The sequence below is a fragment of the Etheostoma spectabile genome, chromosome 3 (genome assembly GCF_008692095.1).
Source record: "Etheostoma spectabile isolate EspeVRDwgs_2016 chromosome 3, UIUC_Espe_1.0, whole genome shotgun sequence".
Classification (NCBI taxonomy): domain Eukaryota; kingdom Metazoa; phylum Chordata; class Actinopteri; order Perciformes; family Percidae; genus Etheostoma; species Etheostoma spectabile.
The window spans coordinates 27,126,404-27,145,871 of NC_045735.1; the positions used below are offsets into that span (position 1 = coordinate 27,126,404).

Genomic DNA, 19,468 nt, shown 5'->3' on the forward strand with positions numbered 1-19,468 from the left:
TTTTAAATGATCTTGGGTGCCTGCAGAGCTCAGCTGGTAGAGCGGGCATTCATATATAGAGTTTTAGTCCTCGACGCAGCAGGCCAGGGTTCGACTCCGACCTGCGGTCCTCTGCTGCATGTCATTCCCCCCCTCTCCCCTTTCCTGTCTTCAGCTGTCCTGTCAAATAAAGGCCTTTAAAATGATCTTTTTCAAGTTCACATAAGGTAATCATGAATTTCTCTATGATATAGACGTCGATTAGATGTTTTGTTGATCGATAGAAAATTAACTGGTCTGCTTTTTAATTCATTTAGTGAGCAAATGTGCTGAACATCTCTGCTTCTCCAATGTGGGCCTTCCTGCTTGTCCTATATATTGTAAATGTAATTATTTTTTTAACTATATTTCGGAGAAAACAAACAAACAAGCAATTTAAATCATGTTGTCTTGGGCAACTTTTTTGATAATCACTTTGTATAATAGTCCAAAAAAATTCCACAATACCAATGTAGCCTAGCTGGAATTTGGGGGTCCAAACACCAAAAGTTGTTCACTTGCATGCACTTTAGGACATGGAAACATTTGCTCCAAAAATTCCCTGTTCAACAGGCTACACAACATAAACAACAACAAGTGTTGCTTAACATACACGGTCGGAAAGACAGACAAGCCTGTGTTTTCCTTTGGGACAAAAGCTCATCTGTGGGCCTACGCTCTCCCTCCCACTCCCAGGCATGAACTGCCTCCTCATTTCTTTCAATGCCCCCTGGCCCTTGTCTAATTCTCCCTGTATTTCCTGACTTCCTCCATCTTTGCATGTCTCTGCTGTGCTCCGTCTCTCTCTCAGCTCTGTCTTCTCCAGCAGTGGTACCTAACCTCGCAGGCCAGCCCCTGCTAGACGAGCAGACTGTCTGCTGGCAATATTTGCATACATCTGATCCGTGCTCCCCTGCTAGAAGGCTTGTCAGCATCAGCACAACTGTATAAACACATTCAGACATCCAATACAGCTGCTCTGTCCTTCCAGCCAAACTGGATGCAACAGCACAAACAAACAGCTCCAACGCAGACAGATATAGAACGTACACAAATATGTCCAGTACACGCAACAGTTGAGGAGGTGCTTGCATACCACACACACACACACACACACACACACACACACACACACACACACACACACACACACACACACACACACACACACACACACACACACACACACACACACACACACACACACACACACACACACACACACACACACACACACACACACACACACACACACACTCTTCTTAGAGGAGGGGGATTTGGCGGAGGGCCTTCAAACCCAGCTGCTAATCTTCCACCTGAAAGCGCCTCCAATTCTGAGTACTTGGGTAATTGGTTTGACAGCAAAGGTGTGCATTTGTCTCCTTTCAGAACTGGGGTTGCCCTTCCTCTTTCAATACCGAGGACTGGTTATTATTTGATGAATATTTTTATACCTACAGTATGCAGGTTTTTCAAACAAAACAAAACTTTTACATTTAATCTGTGTTAATGTGTTCATGTCTTGGTGCGTTAGTGCAAACTGAAAATTGCTTCCAGCACATCCTCTTTGTCAACATATAAATCGGTGCATAATAGATTTCCTCTATAAAAAGAGGCTGTGAACCAGAAAAAGGAGTTGGACTTTCATACTGCTGAAGGGATAGTACGGCTGAAAACAGAAACAGAAACGTTCCTATCTTTATTTCCTGACTGACTGCCTTAGATGAATCTGCACTCTGACCTCTGGGTGAAGAGGCTTCATGTAGAAAGAGACCGTCTTGATAAAACGCAGTTCCACATTGCTTAAATTTTCAATAACTCGATTCAGTGACTCACGCGAAACCCCAATTCCACACCCAGGCAGAGAAAGCCATCTACATAAAACACTAATTTGTAAGCGACAGATCAACTGCTGGCATTATACCTTCAATTTAATTGTCATTATTAACCCATTTTCAGTGGAGCGCTCATCCTTAGCTAGAGGCGGTGTCTAATAGATGGGCTGGGTGTGTTTTCCAGATGGTGACCAAGACGGGAAAGCTGTGCCTGCTCGCAGAGCGATGCTGCTGCCACCAGAGTTTAAGTTTTATCACTTTAGCTACTGCTGCTAGGATTGGGATGGCCATATTACGCTCATGGCACAGTCTTGATTGAAACCAGTACTTGATTGCAGCCCCACAGCTTCCACTGTTTTGTCTTACTGTGACAGAAAGTTTCCATCGTGTAGCTTATGGGCTGAGTTCACCTGTGTTTTCTGCATCCTGCTTTACTGTATACGGCTAGTGGAAGGACAGGGGAGAATGGCTAGTGCAAAATGGCTGCTGCTGGGATTTGACTTCAAAAACCAGTTGCATAAACATAAACCACCATATTTCATTTGCAATACTTTAAATGTGGTGGTACCCCAGTAGCTAGAACAAATCTCTATTTGGCCTTTTGGCTCGGCAAACAACTCCTAAAATAGATACAAATATGATCAAGCACAATTAGCCATAACTGTAACCTCGGCTCACATAGTTATAAATCAATTAGAGAGCCATTAATAAACCGCACCATCTGCTGAAACTCCTCAGCCGAGATTTATAAATACAGCGGATTCAGAAATACTTTTACATTTGAATATTTATAACTGTGAAAGTTAAAGCAACACAACAATTTGCCTTCTGAGCAGCAGTAAGGGTATAAGGATAATGTTGCTTAAGTCTTTCCATCTGGGCTTGTAACCCCAAGGCTTTGTAAATAATCAGGTGTTACGATCCCAACAGGGAGATCTACCAGAGATCACCCAAACTGTTACTAGGTGACAGATGCTCATCACACACACACACACACACAAAAACACCCAGGCCCAACCTACACCATATGCTCCAGTGTAGACAGGGCCTGTTCTCAACACACACACACACACACACACACACACACACACACACACACACACACACACACACACACACACACACACACACACACACACACACACACACACACACACACACACACACACACACACACACACACACACACACACACACACACACACACACACACACACACACACACACACCTTTTAACTCGCCTGCTCTCTGCTGCTTAAAAAGCTAAAGTTTAAGTAAACTTGTTTTGCTTCTAAGTCAAGAAAAAGTTCAGGCGCTGCTGAATCTTGAGACCAATTAAACTGAGAATGATAGGAAGGAAGGGGACAAGGATGGGCCGAGAGGGAAATGGAAGATAAATACAAACCAATTTCTACAGAATGCTGGGGAGTGTAAGCTCAGAAACAGTGTTGGCTGTGAAAATGCCTTATTACAACCGCTACGGTAAATCACAGCGAGTTTGTGGTCTGTTCTTGTCATGTTTTTACGTGTGGCGCCTAGTTGCCAATGGGCCGGCCTGAGCGAGAGTATCCTTTTAGCGTCATTGCACCGTGCAAGTAGCACAAGAAGACAATCTAGTCAATAGGTGCCACTTCCACTCGCATCTCCAGTCAATCCCCTCAATCCTTCCCTGCCCTGTGGAAGACTAATAAAGCAGCCAGCAGTAATAAAAAGATACGCCTGGACACTGCAATGCCAACTGCTTTTGACAGGCTCTTTGATAGTTAAAGGCACAGATTCAGACAATAGCTGGAGACAGAAAATCTCAATACTGGCTTTGTTTGGGTAATTCTTTTTTCTTTAAATTGAATGCAATTTGTACCCACAAACTGATCGATTGAGCTAGCCACGGGATATTAAAATGGATTTGAAACTACAAGTGTTTTTGAAGGCTTGTATTAATTTTGTTTTTGACCAGAGCAAAATTGTCTTTTTCATTTTGAGTGGCGCAAAGAGAAATAGATTATTTTCCATCAGTAAATGCAACCTTTCAAAAACTCGGGTGGCCCGGCGCTAGGAAAGCGAGTTGAAATGAGCCAAACAAAGGAACAAAAAGTTGTTAGATGTGGATTGCGAAGACAGTGTCTGAAATTATAAATGAGGCACTGAAACATATTAAGAGAGAACGAGAAGAGTTTTCATAAGGTAAGAAGGGGAGAAAGAGAGAGTCTGGGGGAGGAGAGGAGGAGATTAACACAAGCAGCTTCTGGTAAGTGCTTAGCACTTGCGGTTTGCTAATGGTACACAGACAAGGCTACTTTAAGGATGCTCATCTGCAAATCTTGCTGCTGCCGCCTGACAAGCCACAACATGAAAGAAATAAGCTGTTGTTAAGGAGAGAAGACCACTTTCTCTACCTCTTTGCCCACCACCTCCCCCAAACCAATGCCATTCAGTTTTTATGCTCATGTCATTCTCTGCTCATTGTGTCAACCGTCATCACACCTCGCCATCTAAAAAGTACAGTGGTATCATACTGCATGCCGTAGGAACTGGATAACCTTACAAAGGGAGACGATTGCCCACACACACACACACACACACACACACACACACACACACACACACTAAATTAGCCAGTGAGGCAGCTTAAAGAAAGGTACACAGCACGCTGAAAGAAAAGGATGACACAGGGAAAAAAGAATGAAGAGCCCCAGAATGAAGTGGAGGACCGCTGCCAAAGATGGGTGAGTCACTGCAAAGAGAAAAAGCTAATGATACAATTGAAAACACCTGAACCTGCCACAGTGTAAATTAAAGATAATGACTTTTTACTGGTTGCCACAGTAACCAACTGTTGGCACAAAGGCAGATGGCTGCAGAGGCTTTTTTTTTTCCTCCCCTCCCTTCCCCTTCTTCCTATGTAGCTTTCACTTTTTTTTCCAAGAGCTTTACTCTCTCTTTCCACCCTCCCTCAAGCTCCACCAAAGTGCAATTCATGCAGGGGCAATAGAAAGCTAAACAAATAAACCATTCCCATGCTTTAATAACCCCCAAGTAAAAAAGCCTCTTCTACGTATGTCTCTTCTGTAGCGTGAAATGAACCGGATTCAGGTGCACCGATAATGAAATGAGATCGAAAAGTAGCGAGAAGGCTTAAATACACTATATCTCCCACGGTCTGATGCAGCTTGTAAGTTTTAACAGAGTGTGAATATGTAAACACGTCACCTTTAACACTGTTAAAGAGGTGCACCTGAGCTCCTTCTGCAGCCTGAGTGGAGGAAGCCGACAGGTTCTGGGGCAGCTTGTCCAGTGGTTACAGGGGTTGTGCTTGGTCATCCATTTTAAATCGGTCTCCAGACAGACACTGAAGCACCATTACAGCTCAAACTTTGCTGCTCTGTACTGATCTGCCTGCAGCTGCAGCAGTATTAGGGCCCAAGGCCGAGCTCGGCCTGCCGAGGCTCACTTAGTGATGTCCACTGCCCTGTTGGTCCTATCTACTGTACATCACAGTCAGAGGAATGCAGCCTTGCAGGCTAAGAGTCAAGCTTCCACCACAGTAAGATAAATACTTTGCAGGGTGAAGGGTATTTTGTAACTGTGTCCTTGTGCATGTTCAACCATAAAGCTACTTTTTGTTTTATCTCCGTCTTGTTTAATTCTTTTACATGCATGGTTATTCTGTGGTAACTGGAGTACTGTGAACACACTTGTTCTCTCATTATAAAATAATGCTTTTACTTTTGGAATTTTGGGAAATATAACTGACAGGACAATTGATTGACAACAATAAAGAACTTATTTTTTAAGTTTTGCACTTTAATAGGGGAAACAGCTAGCCTGGCTCACTCTAAAAAAACAACTTGTGGTTTTTACATTTCGGTTTGGGTACAGATTAAATAAAGAGGAAGCAAAATGTTAATCACTAACTTTAGAGGCACCAGTAAGCATTTTTGGAACTTGTATCAGCTAATCACACCCTGGCTCAATCTACATAATTGTCACACCGATTTTAGAACAACATCGATCTTTTCATCTCAGCAAGTCTCAGCAAGAAAGCAAATAAGGGTATTTCCCAAAAAGTCAAACTATTCATCGAATATTGCATACATCTTATATGTGCAACATATATCAATGATTCTGAACAATATAGTTATGCCACAGTAATTCTATAGAGGCCTAACATAAAACTAGCTTTTAACAGTTAAAGGCTTTATGTTCGGTCAGTCCAGCCTTAAGTGGACAGTTATTTCTTGCTGTGCTAGAGAGGGGAGGTGGCGGCCACCAGCCAGCCACCAGAGGCTGCAGACCACAGAGGTCTGAAGCTATACTCCGTAATGCTGTACAAATTGTTAAAATATGATCAATGTAATGGCAGACCGTAAGCACAGATGCAGCCATATAGAAAAAGAAAAATCGATCGTGACCTCTGTTGACCTCCTCCTCCTTTCTAAAAGTTACATATGTACTACATTATTTTTTCTCTATGCCGTGCCTAGTCGGACCCTGTTCCTTCTGCAGGCCTGGAGAAAGTAAATGTCTCAGGAAAAGGCAGCGGGTGGGAATTCTCACTGCAGAAAACCGGAAAGAGCCAGGTTGGATTTTAAAGCAGTTCTCTTGGCCCTAATCCAGGTGTTAACCCCCTTACTTCCTACTCCATGAACACACACACCAGAACACACAAACACCCCTCAACGAAGCGTTGATGCCAAGTCTCCTTTCCACTACTCCCTTCCTCTCCCCAGCCATCTCTTCATTCTGTTTGGCACTGTTGCTCCTCACTACCTCATATCCCAGGGTTCTCGTATGAGCCCACTGGCCAATCAGATTCACTGATATGTTTCCAAATTCTCTCCGACATCAGAGGCCAGAGGAACGCAAAACAAGAATCCCTGCCCACTACCCTTTCTCTTAAAAACATAGATACAATCATTAAAGTAAATTTACAAATTCTGGTAACATTAATATAACATATCAAATATGAGGTGTATAAACAGAAATTATTTACATGAAATATGATGACAGCTATGTTATACTGTGAATCATTCATTTACTGTTCATACAAAAGAAATAGATGCATCATAGGAGAAAATAGAAGTGATATCTGCTGAACAACTACAAATAATGTCTGCTCTAAACTATTTATTAAGTATCTATGTATTGCTCATACATGCTAAATATGGGGGTTAAAGTAAAGTGGTGCCAATTTGGTCTTTTTTTAAGACAAAACATATGGACAAATAAACTGTTTAAAGGTCAGCGCAGTTGCCTGCAACAGGAGAAACAGGTACACACACACAAGACTTTGCCAGAAGGATAAATCCACAATTGAACGGCTATTTACTGTTTAGTCATCTTTTTGTACTAAAAAACAATGTTTTTGTGTTAGCTGGCTGCCATCTTTGAAAAGAGCACTTTGACTGGCAGCTGGCTTGCACAATCACATCAACTCTATTGTGCATCACAGGGTTAGGGTTACATTAAGCATTATTACACAAGGAGACCAGGGGGACCAAATATGGGAAAAATTCAGACAGACTTCAGAGGGTTAAAGAGCTGTTATGACCCTGGGAGACTTTCATGACTTGCAGAAATAAAAGCAAAAAATACGTTTTGGTCTCTAAAACTTCCCATTCACAGCCAATATTACTACAGCCCCTGCACTTAAGAGTTTCAGATGCAACACCAGTCTCTTTAAGTGCTGACGTCATCCTGAATTGTGATCCTCACAAAGACACACAAATGCGCACACCCAGCTAGGTGTACCATCTTTAAGCCTTTCTAATCCTAGATCTCAGACAATGGAGGGGGCCACTCACACAGTGCTACACACCCCACTTGTCCCCCTGAAGATGCAGGTCTGTCTGTTGATGAGCGCAGGCTAAGGTCATTACTGTGATTGTCGTGTGAAGGTAAAGAGGGATTATTTCGCCAGCGTCCACTCAAAACACATCAGGGGACTTACGGTTCTTTCTTTTGTCTTTATCTCTCTCTCACACAATCTCTCCGGCTCACTTTGCTTCTTATTCTTTCTCTCCTGTCTCCATGGGGATTTGAGCAGAGGGGTGGAGGAGGGGGAAGGGGTGCAAGTCAGTTGACAAGTTTTTTTTTTTTTATATCAAGAGATAAAAGGAAGTGTGTGTGTGTGTGTGTGTGTGTGTGTGTGTGTGTGTGTGTGTGTGTGTGTGTGTGTGTGTGTGTGTGTGTGTGTGTGTGTGTGTGTGTGTGTGTGTGTGGCGTGTGCAAAGCCTCGACAGGCACAGTGACCAAATGACCTCGAATGGGCTCATTCATAAAGCCAACCTACATAGTAGGGGGGCACAACCAAACATCCTAATGTGATAAAATCTACTGGGAGGAGGGGAGAGGGAAAAGAAAGACTGGATAGAAAGGAATAAACGAATTAAGCCAGATAAAGCCTTGTTCCTATTGCACTCTAGAGACTTGCTGCCATGGCAGTAAAAAGGGTAGAGAGGAAGAGAAAGCTTTAAAAAATAAAAAAAAAGGTCCTTGGAAGTGAAAGAAAGGGAAAGTGGCAAGCTGAGTCACACACTGAAACCTGCTATTACAGCTATTCAAAACTTTATTACAGAGAAAAGTGCACACAGCAGCCAGACAACATTTCTCCAACTTTTCTAGTTATAAACAACATTGATTTAACTCAAAAACTTGCTGTATTTGTTGGACTTACAGCTGCGAAGAAAATGATTGCAACCCGTTGGAAACCACCTCCTGACCTTTCTATCCGTACATGGACCCTTTCCTTTTTGGATGTTGTGTACATGGAACTGTCAACAGTACGCATCCATGGAGCGCCAGGAAAGGACACTTGGCGCAGCATCGCAGACTCCTTGAAGTCAGGGCTGTAGCCTTGTGCTAGAGCCCGGACCTCAACCTGCGCATGTGTTTGGTCCCTTGTCTTGTGTCTGCCTGTGTGTGTGTGAGTATGTGTGTCTGTTTATGTGTGTGCGTGTGTCTGTTTATGTGTGTGTCTGTTTCTGCATGTGTTGTTTTGTCTCTCTCCCTCCCAGCTTTCCTCTGTTTTCTTGGCTCTGGGACGCATTCCAATGTCTCAGTGTATTGTTTGTATCTGTTAGTAATTTCGGAACAATAAAACAAATTAAAAAAAAATTAAAAAAAAAAACTAACAACATTGATTTAAATATCAGCTCATAGTATACAATAACTTTTAAAATTCTTCAGTGGCAGTAGCAGCGGACTGCTCCTGGCTCCCATCCCACAATCCACTCTGATGTTTAGGTTTTCAAGTGAGGCTCTTGCCTCAGTAGAAACAACATATGATAGAAGCTAAATCAAAGTCTTGGCACAATCAGAGGAGTATGGTAATGAGTGAGCAGATTTAAATAAGGAAAATTTAAAGATGAATGACACGGCGAGGAACAGCGAGGCCAATTTGACATTGTCCCGACTTGTAAATATTGCCCTGTTTAAATAAATCTACTATTCTTTCTGCGCTGCCTATTAAACCCTATCCCTTTATCTCCCCATTAACTGGCCTGTCAGGCTGCCTGTTTGCTGGGCTGGTCTACACAATGACATGTTTACCTCCAGTCAGATTCCCATTTAGATCCCTGAATAAGCACTGGGAGGTGAGTGTGTGAGTGTGTGAGTGTGTGTGTGTGTGTGTGTGTGTGTGTGTGTGTGTGTGTGTGTGTGTGTGTGTGTGTGTGTGTGTGTGTGTGTGTGTGTGTGTGTGTGTGTGTGTGTGTGTGTGTGTGTGTGTGTGTGTCCCACAATATTAAAGCCTTGCTGTAATTTTGTAATCACCTGTGTTGCTAAATCAGTTGTGTTACTCTTCTCTCTCACCTCCATCTCGCAGCATCACAGTTAAAATAAGGTATTGAGGAAAACAACAGGTATCCTGTACTGTAATAATGTGTCATATACAGTAGATATGGAGCATTTACACACGCTTCAAACTACATTGTGTAAGACATGCAAATTATGAATCAAGCTATCCTCCGCCTGCAAGGACATTAACAGGATGTTGAAGAACCCGGAGCAGGGGGAGCACACAACATCTTTGGATTTGGTGTTGTAGGAATGCAGTGGTGCAGAGCCTCTTTAGTCATGTCCGACAGGATTTTAGTATATTTGCCACAGTGGTGGTTAAACTAAAAGTGAAAGAAAATGATATAATGATAACACAATTAAGGCCCACCAGATTTCCAGAGACAGTTTAGTATGTAGGCTGTGGCACAGGTGACTTTGTATAGGCTGCATCATGTGCCACATGACCAAAGAGAAGAACACTCTGCTTCATAGCACTTAACCTGCCACAGATTAGAGGATCTGCATCCTTGGTTTAACAAAACTAAATTTTCGAGGTCTGCTCGACAAAAAAAGGCCTGCTTAGGCTTAGAAAGTGGTTGGCAAACTCTGAAAAAAAAATACCTCTATAGGGCATGAGTCTACATCAATAAGGAGTTTCAACAAACTGGACTTCAACTCTACGCAGCATCATTCGAAACATTCCCAGCATCGCCCTGAGACACTCAGGGTGATGCATCCCTATTGGCTCTCCTAGAAACCAGAGCACATTACCAGGACACAGTTTCCTTTGGAGCTGTCCACATATGGGTAATACTCCATAAAATAATACAGACAACTGTATTTATTTCCTCAGAAGCAGAATGCAACAGCTCTGACCACATCACTTTACTGCTGAGACAGAGGAAACATAAGCCAAGATTGTGTAACGCCAGATCTGGCTGTCCAAACTGTGGCCAATGAAGCAAAGATTTTGGGATCAGTCAAAACCAACCAACAACCAAAGCCTATCATCCCATGTGTGTCCCTCTGAGTGTTTGTTGGTTAGCCATGGTAATTGTGTCCAATGGTTATTTGATTTATTTTTTGTTTCAGGAATCCATAATGCCATAACAAAACATGATATGTTTCTTGGAAGCTCATACATTCGATATTGCGTAGATAAAGATAAAAAAAAAAATATATTCCTGGAGCACATTTTGTTAAATGTTTAAGTAAATATGTGTAAAATTAGGTATAGTATATGCTCTATGGGAGTTATCAAGTGGTCACATATGTCTCCATACTTAAGCGTTTGGTCAAAATAGAGCCACAATACTCCCTCAAGGCTCGTCATTCTTGTTTTTTTTCTTTTTTTTGTACCCCAGACCGACCTGCTTCTATACCCACTGAACACAAATCACAACTCGATTCATCTGCATAAAGCACAGAGGACGGCAGAAATTCTCTACAGCTTTTCACATACAAGTGTGTAATGTGGTGTGTGTAGTGGGCATACTCTGCGTGTCTTCTAAAAGAAATCCCAGTGGAACCAAATATCCATGTATAGACCAAAGGAAAAATAGGCCTCCACATTCAGTATGGGTTTTCTGGTATTACACTCTATCTGTAAACCATACAGCCAAGTCTACTGGAAGGCAAATTTATGCGCACACTTCACAGTATCATGAATGTGTCCGTAGGCAAATTATTCTGCTTCTGCTTTGACAGCATTTTCTCAGAGCCCACTGCTCACAAACTAACATATCTACACGCTAGCACAGGAGACGCCCTCTCTTTCGGACTGCAAGCCAAAGACACACACGCACACTGATAATTATCCATGCAAATGAAGCCATTTCATCCAATGCAGGGGATGTGACGTCCACACAGGTGCCTGACATGTTTCAGAAAAAGATGAGGAACTTGATACATGGCTTACACACTTCACTCACATGTCCTTCGCTCAGACACGCCACACATGCAGAGACTTGTGGTATATTAGGAGAACATGCAACATAAAGACAGCACAAAGGCAGCTGGACCTGACTGGTGACAAGACTCCCATTCATCACCATGCCCATGGAGACTCTACATCCCTCCACAGTGACACACACACACACACACACACACACACACACACACACACACACACACACACACACCACACCACGACCACACCCCACACACACACCCACCACACACACACACCCACACACCACACCACACACACACACACCAACACAACACACCACACACACACACCGCCGCATGTCAGCATCACCAATCGGTTGGTTACTTGTGTTCTGTGCGAGGGTGCGTCCGCGCCTGTATCCACATATATTATTCATTTGCATGCGAGCACATGAACAAAGTGTCTCTGGTAGGAGAGATAAGGGGCTTCTTTATTTCAGTTATTCGCGTGTGTGTGAATGAATGTGTGCATGTGTGTGTTCTTCCAATCGTCTTTTAAACTGACCATTTGTTAAAAAGGGAGGAGTGGAAAACTATAAAGATACCAATAAGAGAAGCAAGAGGGTTTCTAGGACAAGGAAAAATAGAGGAGGCAGAAAAGAGGAATCACTCATAGGACAGAAGAATACGAGAAAATGAGAAGAGAAAGGCACTGAAAGAGTAAGTAAGGCTCGGAGATGGTGAAGGAGCTCAATGGGGCTTATCGTTGTCATATTTTCATTTTAGTATACAGCCTTGAATTTCTCAAGAGAGATTTGCAGAATTCAGTCACATCCGGTACAAGAAATCACGGCAGATTTGCCTTCCCATTCTAGCCCACAATACTTAGCATTCATCAACCCCATCAGTGCCAACAAGCCAATACTGTCAGCACTCACAGTGGGTTTTATTCCATCTACAATCTGCTTCCTAAAAAAAACATAACACACACGCTGGCACAGGAATACAGAATTACACACGCTCTCACACAAAAAAAACATCTCTGGAAGAAAGGCTTGGACAGAACAAAAATCCATCTTTTCATACTTAGATGAAAAAATAACCCACATTTTCTGGGCCGTCTCGTCATCATCCTCCATCTACCTACGCCCGAATAAACTCCAGATTTCAAAGTAGACGCTCTGTCAGTACATCTCATCTTAGCTAGTTTAAGACAGAACATGACTTCCTTGATCCAATGACTATATGTTGGTGGAAAACGGGTCGTTCCATTTAAACAATATCAGTCTCCTGGCCCAGGAGAACACAGAAGGCCAACACAGCAGCTGTGGATCAGAGGTAGTGGTTGCCTGCCAATCGGAAGGTTGGTGGTTCGATCCCTGGCCCTTAGTCCCACGTCGAAGTGGGACTTCGAGCCAGGGACTTGGGCAACTGGACCCCGAGTTGGCCCGGATGCTGCGATGTGTGTGAGTGTGTATCTGATGAGCAGGTGGCACCTTGTACGGCAGCCTCGGCCACAGTGTATGAATGTGTGTGAATGGTGAATGTTTCCTGTACGATGTAGCGCTTTGAGTAGTTGAGATTAGAAAAGCGCTATATAAGAACAGGCCATTTACATATACATGATTGTACCTACTGAGTAGTTGTAGTTGTAGTAGTAATAGTAGCAGTAGTAGTAGACAAGTATAAATGACAGACAATAAAACTTTTTGGGGGGAAAATCACATCAATTTTATCCATTCTTAAAATAATAATAATTTTATTCATAATGCACTTTTCATCAATAAATCTCAATAATAAATCTTATAAAAAAAAAATGTGTCAATAAGTTGTCAATTAAGGAACACGAATAGCTAGTTAAAACAGCTACGAAAATCACACCGCATCGGTCAGAAAAATTGCAATTAGTTTGAAATACTTATAAAATCGGGCTAAAAGATTTTCTAAAAGAACTTTGCTCTTGCTCCTAGAGGTTGACAGAAAAGCTGTATTTGGAAAATGTAATTCTGAAACTGTATATATGTGCAGACACAGAGAAGATTCTACAGACATCCTTACATGTTTTATAAAAAAAAAGCCATTAATGTAATGCATGTATTCAGGGATTTGCAGTATCATTAACTCAATGTTTCAGGCACAAAATCTCAGGCTGCTATCTTGTAGACTGAAACACAAATGGTACACTAACTGTATGAATAAAAAAACACACACACACACACACACACGTCAATAAATGGGAGGGGGCAGGCTGACGAGCAGATGCTGTGTTGGTGGAAGATATGGCTTCTGTCCACCTCAGCATTTCTATACACTCAGTTATCTTCCCTCTCCACAGGAGGAGAGGTCATTTCTTCTTGCCTCTGCACGACAGTCCTCTTACCATTTCTGTTTCCCCCTTCTCCTGTCTCATTTATCTACTCCCCACCTCTATTTTTATATCCTTCCCCTTTAGCTTTCATCTTTTCTTTTTCCAGCATCCTCCTGCTTTTCCTTTTCCCACTCCATCCCCTCCTTCGTTGACTGCTCCTCGTTGTCTCCTGCGCTCTCAGTGGAACAGCCCATTCAGCAACAAAACAAAGCTGCCCGCAGCATCACACACTGGCTAATCAAGCAAGACCAGAATGCAGCAGCCCTCACATCCACTCAACACCGGCATGATACCGGGCAGCACTGGCAGAGAAAGGTCTGTCATATTAGGGAGGATTCATTGGAGAAAGGTTGCAGAGAATAAATTTGCATAAGACAATACTACCTAGTTTTGGTAGCTGATGAGCGCTAAAGGTAATTTTGATTCCAAAGGTTTGGTCTGTGTTTACATTTGCCTCATAGTGAAGAGAATGAGTTTGACAGTACAAAAGGCCGTAACCACCAAGGTAAAGACGAGTTGGTAAGGAGGGCTAAAGGAGGGCATGAGGGAGAGGCGGAAGGATAATGGGGAGAAGAAAATTCTCTGACAGGCCATCCCCAGTGAGGCAGCTCATTCATGACGATGATGAAACCCAACAATGGTCAGCTGCAATCTCCTCCTGTGTAGAGGATGAGCGTTTACAAGCTAGCGTGCCAGCCAGCTCCTCAGCAAAGGAAAATAACTGCTGTTCAGCTTCTGGGAAAACTCAATACACAACAAAGAAGCCGGTCCTGCAAGATGTAGAGATAGGACAGGTATTTAAACACGCCACAGCAACAACAGGGGAGCCACATCAAGGGCTGTTGTATGAACAAAGTGCACTGTAAGCTGGTAAAAAAAGTTGGAATCACTCATCCACCTACAAGATAAAAAAATATATATATATTCATACACATGGCCAGGGCACAGATTTGTCCCATGGTGGGATTAGGGAAGGGAAGTGTGTTACTGATATGAGAAACACATCCTCTTACTGCAAGAGGAAGAGGAAAGGCTTAAGAACAGGGAAGACCGTGGAAGCAGAACTGCTGCAGAGATGGAAATGTGCTAAAAGACAACAGACTCTGCCAAGTAACTTGTAACATTCACCACTCTTCTCCCCCCCCCCCACGGGTTCTCAGTCTGGCTTCAACCTTTTGATTTCTAAACACAGAAGCAATTAGTGCCTAACCTCAGAAAAAGCCCTCATTACTGTATTTGTTTTTTCACTTTTTCACAGAAGTGTACGTAGGTCAACTTCTCGGTCAAGCTAACACTGGATCCAGAAGGCAAATGGATATGGCAGGAGGTGTTTTCCTAAAATGTTTTTAACATGTAATATTTTCCACTGCTATTGTATGTATGTATGTATGTATGTATGTATGTATGTATGTATGTATGTATGTATGTATGTATGTATGTATGTATGTATCTATGTATCTATGTATCCATTAATCTAAATGACAATATTTCAGAGTTTTAGTCTCCCAAACTGCAGTTTTAATAAACTGTAACCTACCTTTCTTTCATTTTGAATTTTCCTATGAGGAACCTGACCTGCAAAGCTACATGGAAAGAGAACTGTTACATGAAGAGAAACCAGCCAACAGAGTTCTGACTATAAAGCACGGGCATTAAAAGGAATAGTTTGACCTTTTGCGTATTCCCTTTTTTCCCTGAGAGTTAGACAAGAAGTTTAATACCAGATATATAACTGTTATCAATCTTACTCTCGCAAGACGGCAAATAAGCACAATTCCCAAAATGTCGGAATCAGCCATTTAAAAGATCTCACCTTTCTCAAAAAGTAGAATTTTGAGCAAACGATTTTCTGAAGGCTTTCCTCTGCTCAGACAACATGTTGCTCTCTGAGGTTCAACATTCAGTTTCACTTGTTCTGGTGCTAAGCAGGAACATTTCACTGCTCTACAGGAACAATCATACTGAAAAATTGTCATAACATGTTTAAAGGTTGCACTGTAGGCAGGATAGAACATCTGGGTGCGTTGCAAGACATTAATGGAGTTAAAAGGAAAGAGTGGGACAACAAGGAGGAAGAGAGGGCATAGTGCGCTCCAAGGAGGAGAGAGCGGGATGGTACGCAGCAGAGAGGGGACTGTAGTGATGAGCCCGAGAGGCGCGAGTGATGGTGTGGAGTAGAGGAGACTGTGATGGTAGGATGGGATTTGAGTCTTTTGAGTTCATTAGTTCCGCCTCAGTCTGGGGTCTGTAGATTATGTCTAATTAAGCAGCTTAACATGGCTTAAAAAGCACCACACAGAAAGCACAAGAGCCTTATCTGTCAACCTGCTCAAACGATTCTCCGCTTCTCCTTTTCTTCCCGTGGCAGGCTAACATAAATTCCCTTTGCATGGCCTTTATGCAAGAGAGATTAGAGGCTCTGACATCGGCGCGAGCTGGATAGCTAGCAGCCGCAGCGATAGCAGTGTGGGCTGTGGAGAGAAGGAGAGAGCATGTGTGGCGGGCCGTGGGGAGGCACAGGTGCAGCCAGATGCTTCCTCTCAAGACTGCAGGAGGAGAGAGAGTTGATAAAGAAGGGAGGGGCTCACCAAACACCAGCGCTCCAGTCATTCTAATTAGTACTGATACACCAGCCAGAGTCTTCTCATTATCAAAGTTTGTAACAATACATCACCAACTGGGCAGGAACGTTAACACCAGTGTGGTCCAGGTAACAATTAAAAATTCCAGGTGATTTGATGAACAGCTGCATAAGCCAAAGGGGGCATGATATTTCAAAATATTGACTGGGATAACATTAGCATGCTAGCTTTCCAGGTTTGATCAAGTTATGGGAGTATTCTGGTTCTGTATTGCGCATGTAAAAGCATATCCTGGCATGAAAAGCCTGGATGTGCTAGCTGCAGTACTCTGATAGAAATCTAGTTCTGGAAAAATGTAATGGGGAGATTAAATGATGATGAGAATAATAGTTAGTTGCAGAAGCAGTGATGATTTACACACTGAAATGGAGCCCAGACATCTGAAATGTGAAAGGTAAACGCTGCGGTCTTCCATTTAACTGGTGATCTGGCAGAACGCTATATGCAGCAGCGATATCCAACACCCGGAAACCAAAGTGGGTTCATCCTAAACTGGGTTTGTTAACTCAGTGGGTATAAAAAAGACAGAATGTTGAAATATCATCAAAGCAAGATCAAGAGATATGAATGACAAGGTTGCTCATGTTCCTTGTGAACGTCTTATCTTGAACATGATCAAAGCCAGCATCTGAATCAAAACTGCAGTGCATGTAAACATACTTCTTATGAAAACAGTTACAACAAAATTAAAAATTAGAGGCAGATCTTCCACTACTTCGATGGATAGCTTATGACAGATACCCACCCAAAATACTCGTGACCAGAGATTCCAACAATGGATACAGAGAGGAATAACAGCACTGTGTACAGTAACAAAGGACAGGAGTTTCACGAGTTTTCAAGCTATAAAACAAAACTTCCAGAATTATTTCAGATACTTTCAATTAAGGGATTTTTATGTGAAGGAAGTAAAACCAAAAGCAAACTTGGAAAAAAATGGTGTAATTAGAACTATTATAGGAATGTACAATTCAAGGAAGTACAGAGTAATATTACACCATCAACTGATGTAGAGGAAGTGAAATACAACATCATATGTCAAGTGGGAAAAAGAGCTAGGTATGAATATTTCTGGGGAAGACCGGTTGCATATATGGAATACACAGCAATCTACCACATTGTCACATATATGGAGGGAATTCTGTTGGAAAAATGTATTAAGATTTTTCATTACACCTCAAATTAAGAGCAAATTTCTGTCAGAGCCCCAACCTTGTTGGAGACAGTGTGAAGCGGTAAATATAAACCATTCGCATGTCTTTTGGCTCTGCCCTGTCATTATACAGTTATGGGAGGATTTTCACTTGGTTATTGTTAAAATCCTGGATTACGATTTAATGTAACTGTGTCATGTACAGTGCTGTATTTTGGTAATATGAAAGGAAACGTGTCAAGGGAAGACCGATACCCGTTTAAAATTCTGTTAGGAATTTGTAAAAGGGCCATTACAAAAAGATGTTACAAACAACTTGGTTGTTTTATTATTTATGCCTTTGGTATGTATGTGATAAAACTTTGACAAATAAAAAGTACAAACTAAACTAAATAACAGTAAAAATGGTAGAAACAACCTTCTCCAAACAGATACATCTGCGGGGTTGGGTTACCATAAATCTTGTTTGGTGAGACACCTCATCACAGCAATAAAACACTTTGAATTAAAAAGTGTGTGTGTAGCCAGACATGCCTGGCTGCCATATGTCATCGCAGTGTGACTTGTTTAATGGGACTGCAGAGCAGTTGGAGGTAGCTGCAACCAAACACAGGTCACTGAAAGTTTGGCTCCAATCGGCTTTCCATACCAGGTAACATTCCCCTCTTCAGGCTTACAGGTAGACAGAAACCTCCCCTTGGTTAAATGACATCTTTTGTCACACAAAAATAAAACCCACATACAAAAAAAAAAACAATTCTCTCTAATCCACTACTGAGGCAGGATGTACGGTATTATCTTTTGTGTGATTTCAGACTGGGCAAAGCAAGATGGCCACCCTCAAAACTGGTCTATCTTGTTAAGATTTACAAACACACCGGTGGATTGAGGACAGTGTTCACACATAGACAGACTGCAATGTGCCGATGTCGTACGAGCAGAGCGAAATCCATGACACACTAACCAGACGGCTGACTGTTGGCAGAATAGGCATTCGAACTGATTACCTTGGCGAGTTGGCCCAAAAAAAATGCCTCGGAACACACCGAAGAAATGCCGACTGGTGACGGCGGCTGATTGGACGAACGCGTCATGTGGGTCTGGTTTCTCTTGAAATTCAAAAGCCAGACTATCATGGCGGCTTGTTCAGAATACCATCTCCTGTTTTACTAAAATAGTTCACCTTTCTGAAAACATTTTAAGCAAGAAATAGGCCGTGCAGTTGCTGAATCTGTCTTAATTTTTGATCAACAATGGCCAGTTTAAAAGATTTGTCAGATCGAGCACGTCAGGCGGCACAGAACGCACCAGACAGACGAGTCACCGGCCTCGCCAGACTGTCCGACGGCCGATTATCGGGTTGGTGTGTCAGGGCCTTTACGGAAACAGACTCATCTCAATCACTCCAGATACAAGGCCCCCGGGCAGAGAAAATCAGATTTGCTGCAGACACAGAAATAGGTACACAACATGAAGTATTTACATAATAAAAAATAAAAAAATAACGCAAGAAAGAGAAGGAGACAGAAGTAAAGGCCAACAGCTACAGAGAGGAGAAGAGGAGAGCAAGGTAGCGATAAAGAGATAAAGTCAAAGCCTGACTGATGTGGTGAAGAGAAAGAGAGTGCGGGACTTGGAACGGAGGGAGAAATGAAGAGAGAGCTGCTATCTGATAGAAGGGATTTGCCCTTCCCTGGAACAGTAATTTACTAAAGCCATTCTACAGAGGCCCATCAGTGGCGATCGGCTGGCAGATTACAAGACAAAACCTCATGCCTTGCTT

The 19,468-nt window shown here is 42.5% G+C and overlaps 1 protein-coding gene across 3 annotated transcripts in view; it reads right to left on the bottom strand.

Moving 5' to 3' along the window:
• The window catches only part of arhgap35a (Rho GTPase activating protein 35a), a 63,591-nt gene that overhangs the window by 32,250 nt on the left and 11,873 nt on the right, over positions 1 to 19,468 (bottom strand). Inside the window, exon 2 of one of the 3 annotated variants that reach the window (XM_032508423.1) lies at positions 10,631 to 10,636. The exons of 1 other annotated variant lie outside the window; for it this stretch is intronic. The gene's annotated coding sequence lies outside the window, so the exon portion shown is untranslated. Of the gene's footprint in view, positions 1 to 6,566; positions 6,579 to 10,630; positions 10,637 to 19,468 lie in introns of those variants that run through there. One more of the 3 variants, XM_032508422.1, reaches the window with a different exon arrangement.